The sequence below is a fragment of the Crocuta crocuta genome, unplaced genomic scaffold (assembly GCF_008692635.1).
Source record: "Crocuta crocuta isolate KB4526 unplaced genomic scaffold, BGI_CrCroc_1.0 scaffold298, whole genome shotgun sequence".
NCBI lineage: Eukaryota > Metazoa > Chordata > Mammalia > Carnivora > Hyaenidae > Crocuta > Crocuta crocuta.
The window spans coordinates 24,522-29,290 of record NW_027531993.1 but is presented as its reverse complement, the minus strand read 5'-3'; the positions used below and the strand labels follow the sequence as shown (position 1 = coordinate 29,290).

The following is a 4,769-nucleotide window of genomic DNA, read 5'->3' as shown; positions in this document are numbered from 1 at the left end:
CTCTGCCTATGCTGTGTGCTTGTTAGCAAATCATATCGTTGGAACTGGTGGGTGGCAAATAAGGAGTCAAGATGAATTTGTACACAGAGGCTTTGACCCATAACATTAGGATTCCTTCTGATAATCTGTAAACAATACTTTCCAATTTTGACTTGATCTTTCTGTCTTTAAACACATCTGATAACATTTCCTAAAATTCTCTCCAAACCAAAACCTGAGTAGTAGGAGAGTAGGGGCTTCCTGACTTTGTTTTCTCTCTTCTCCACTACTCATTTCTGAGACATTGCTGTGAATTGTTCACCCAAAGTCTTGCTCCAACCTAGGAGGGAGCCATTTGGATCGGAGTGGTGGAGTAGGGGGAAGGAAGAACCACATGCAGGGTTCCTCCAGTAAGAAAATATCTTTGGCATTTTGAGACCATGGTTTGAGCGAGTGGAACATTAATAGGGCTTACACGTTAGTGTCTTAATACAAGCTCATAGGGGCGCCCGGGTGGCTTAGTCGGTTAAGCGTCCGACTTTCGCTTGGGTCATGATCTCGCGGTTCGTGGGTTCGAGCCCGGCGTCGGGCTCTGTGCTGACTGCCAGCTCGGAGCCTGGAGCCTGTTTCAGTCTGTGACTCCCTCTCTCTCTGACCCTCCCCTGCTCACGCTGTCTCTCTCTCTCTCTCTCTCCTAGAAATAAACAAAAACATTAAAAAAAAAATACAAGCTCACAGAGCAGGGCAGGGTCTCCAGGCACCTGGCAGCTGACATCACAGGTGGCCCAGGGTGTTTATAGAGCACAGCACAGCCAGTGAGGAGATTGTCTGCAGAAGTGAGCTCACCTTCTCTCCTAGAACCCAGAGAGGGAGGAGACAGAACAAATTGTTTTAGTTGTGAGCAACTGGGCTAGGTGACTTCATTCCTTCCTACCCATCACACTCCCATAACTTTGGACATACAAACTGTAGTAAGTTTTGCCTGGTTGCTTGGGTGAGGTTTACTGAGTGTCAGAATTCACAAAGTGGCCTTTCTGGCTCTTCTCCCTTAGTAGTGGACTCTTGGTGGCTTATGCACCTTTTTTTCCAGGGTTTCCTCAACAGCCTGGTTTCTCTAGTTCTTGCAGGCAGTTATGAAGACCATGCCTCTTTCTCCCTCTTCCTCTCTTCTCACACTGCCCCCTGTGGACCTAGATGGTGAAGGGAAAGGTTGGACTGCACATTCTTTGCCATCAGTAGAGCTAGATGGATGATGCAGGATGAGGAGAAAGGCAGCCATTTAACCTTGGGCACTGATTTGGGGACAAAGACTTTTAATATACTGGGACCAATATTTGTAGTTTAAATTCAGATGACATTTAAGAAATGGTTCTGTAACTGCAACAAGGTACTCTAGTTCATGAATTAGTGTGTCATCACTTATACTCAAGCACCACACAAACATCCCATGTGTGAATTATTGCACAAGAAATTCATGCCCTCTTGTGTCCTACAGCTTAATTAGTGCATGAAGCTTCATGAGTTATACAAACCCGAATGGGATTTTTGTCATTGGTGTGTATAAAGGAGAATGATGGGAGATATTTCACACTCTTCTGGGGGAAAATCAGGGTTGATATTTTTTTAAATGATTTTTTGATTTCCATTTCTGTGATCCTCGGGCTGCAACAGGTGACATGGGACTTCTGAGCTTTGGTTGTTAGCTTTGTTTAGTTGGTTGAACACCAACTCAGTTCACTAAATATTTATTGCTTATTTAGGCATTATGAAGAGCTATCACATACCAGATGAAATACGAAGAGCAGCTTTGAAGCCTGAATAACGGACTTTGGCAGCCCCGACTCCATTTTGTTTAATTCAGCCTCACCGAACCTGATCCCAGACTCTACTACCTGGGCTTGCTACAGCTCTCTGGTTCTAGGATCCTCTTCAATTCCAACTAGAATGCTGTGTCAGGCACTTCGTAGGTTTGGTCAAAAACTGGTACGCAGACCTATGCTGCAGGAACCGGTGGCTGAGAATGACCCACGGAGAAGACTGAGCACTCTGGATTTAGTGACCCTGGGTGTGAACCGCACAGTGGGTATAGGTGTGTATGTCATGGCTGGTGAGGTGGTCAGCAATCAAGCAGGACCATCTTTTGTGATTTGTATTTTGGTAGCCGGCCTATCTTCTGTGTTGACTGGGCTGTGCTATGCAGAGATTAGTGCCCGCATTCCCCATTCTGGCTCAGCATATCTCTACAGCTATGTCACTGTAGGTGAATTCTGGGCCTTCATCACAGGCTGGAACCTCATCCTCTCCCTTGTTACTGGTCTTTTGCTTCCATGTATTGTTCTTAGCTATTGATCACCTGCGTGTGACACTGCGTGAAATTATCTTACCACATGTTTCCCACTTCCTTAGAGAAGACTATCTAGACTTCACTGTTATGTTCTTCGTATGGTATTTCATAGGTTTCTCGTATGACTACGCTTCCTCATTTGTCAAAGTGGTCACATTGGTGAAACTTTTGGTTCTCAGTTTTATCATCATCTCTGGCTTCATTAAGGGGGACCTGCACAACTGGAAACTCACAGAAGAGGACTACACAGTGGCTGGACTCAATGACACCTCTAGCCTGGGTCCTCTGGGCTCTGGAGGATTTGTGCCTTTTGGCTTCGAGGGGATTGTCCGTGGAACAGCTACATGTTTCTATGCATTTCTCGGTTTTGAGGAAATTGTTACCAGAGTTGAAAAAGCCCGGAACCCTCAATTCTCCATCCCCAGCAGCATTGTGATTTCACTGTTCATCTGCTTTTTGGTGTATTTTGGTGTCTCTTTAGCACTTACACTTATGGTGCCTTACTACAAGCTTAAACCTGGGAGCACCTTGTCTGAGACATTTCTCCATATTGGCTGGGCCCCAGCCTACTATGTTGTATTGTGTGGATTTTTCTGTGGTTTTCTGGGAAGTACCTTTGAATTTATTTTCCTTATATACAAGATGTTACGCAGGATGGCACGGGATGGCCTCCTGTTCCCTGTCCTTGCCAGGATTCTTACCTGGAGAATCCTCAAGAACAGTAGTTATTTGATCTTTGTCATTATTTCAGCAATCATGGGCTTCTTCCTTGGATTAACTGATCTTGTGGACCTCGTGTTTATTGCGTCCGTGATATCTTACTCCATGGTTGCTATTTGTGTTCTCATCCTCAGGTATCAGCCTGAGGTGCAGAATGAGGAAAATGAAGCAGAGATGCAGGAGGAGAATGGACCTGCAGCAGAGAAGCTGACTCTACAGAGACTATTTATTCCAGGCAGCCCCACCCCCACTCCACTCTCTGGCCGGGTTGTCTATGTTTGCTCCTCACTGCTTGTTCTGCTGATCATTCTTCTTTGCCTGGTGCTGACCCAGTGGCCAGTACTGCTTTCTGGAGACCCAGTGTGGATTTCCGTGGTTGTGCTGCTCCTGTGCTCATCACTGGGCTCACTGGGGTCATCTGGAGACAGCCACAGAGGTCCAGTCCCCTTCCCTTTAAGGTCCCTGCTCTGCCTTTCCTCCCACTACTGAGCATCTTCATGAATCTTTATCTTATGATGCAGGTGACAGCTGGCACCTGGGCCCAATTTGGTGTCTGGATGCTGATTGGGTTTTCTATCTACTTCAGCTCTGGATTCCAGTATAGCCTGGTCTCTAACCGCACTTAAGCTAGAGCCAAATCTGAAAACTTTGAACTCTGCAGTTCCAGTGTCTATTATTATGATGACGTTTTACTTATCTACATTTCAATTTTGCCTGAAGCTGCTCACTGACTTTTAAAAATGTTATTAACAGTGGAGCTCATTGGTGACTCAGTTGGTTAAGCATTCAACTTCAGCTCAGTTAATGATCTCACAGTTTGTGAGTTTGAGCCCTGCTTGGGGCTTTAACACCTCAGAGCCAGAAGCCTGCCCTGATTCTGTTTCCCTCTCTCTTTCTCTGCCCCTCCCTATTTGCCCTCTGTCTCTGTCTCTCTCAAAAATAAACATTAAAAATTTATAAAAATATTAATGGGGCACCTGAGTGGCTCAGTCGGTTAAGTGTACGACTTCAGCTCAGGTTATAATCTCACAGTTCATGGGTTTCAGCCCCACATTGGGCTCTGTGTTGACAGCTCAGATCCTGGAGCTTGTCTTCAGATTCTGTGTCTCCCTCTCTCTCTGACCCTCTCCTGCTCACTCTGTCTCTATCTATCTCTCAAAAGTAAATAAAACATTAAAAAACTATAAAAGTATTATTTAAGACACTAGAGAAAATCTTTTTGATAATATATCTAGTAGCGGTGGGGTGCCTGCCAGGGTTGGGCAGTAGGACATGTGACTTGAGCTGGGGGTGGTGAGTTAGAGCCCCACATTGAGTGTAGAGATTACCTAAAAAACATGCAGTAGCAGAATTCCTAGATTACATAGTAGTTCTATGTTTCATATTTTGAGGAACCTCCATACTGCTTTCCATGGTGGCTAAACCAATTTACATTCCTACCAGTAGTGCATGAGGGTTCTTTTTCTCCATATCCTGGCCAACATTTGTCTTTCTTGTCCTTTATTTCTGTCTGTTCTCTCCACTAGGTCTCTCTACTGTGTGGAGTCTGAATGTGTATCCCACCCACTTTTCACTACAGCCCATTGTTGGTGCTGTAGAAGTCCAATAAATAATACTGCATTTCCCCTCCTATGTTTAGAACCAAGTGATGATGAAGACATAGAGGCATATGACTAGACAGTCAGCTGCAGCCTAATTGGTTTGCTAAGTCCACATGATTAAATTA

General features: G+C 45.0%; 1 pseudogene; it reads left to right on the top strand.

Annotated features, from left to right (window-relative positions):
* Positions 1-1,923: 1,923 nt before the first annotated feature.
* LOC144240692 (cationic amino acid transporter 3 pseudogene) lies at positions 1,924-3,669 on the top strand (annotated as a pseudogene).
* Positions 3,670-4,769: the final 1,100 nt, after the last annotated feature.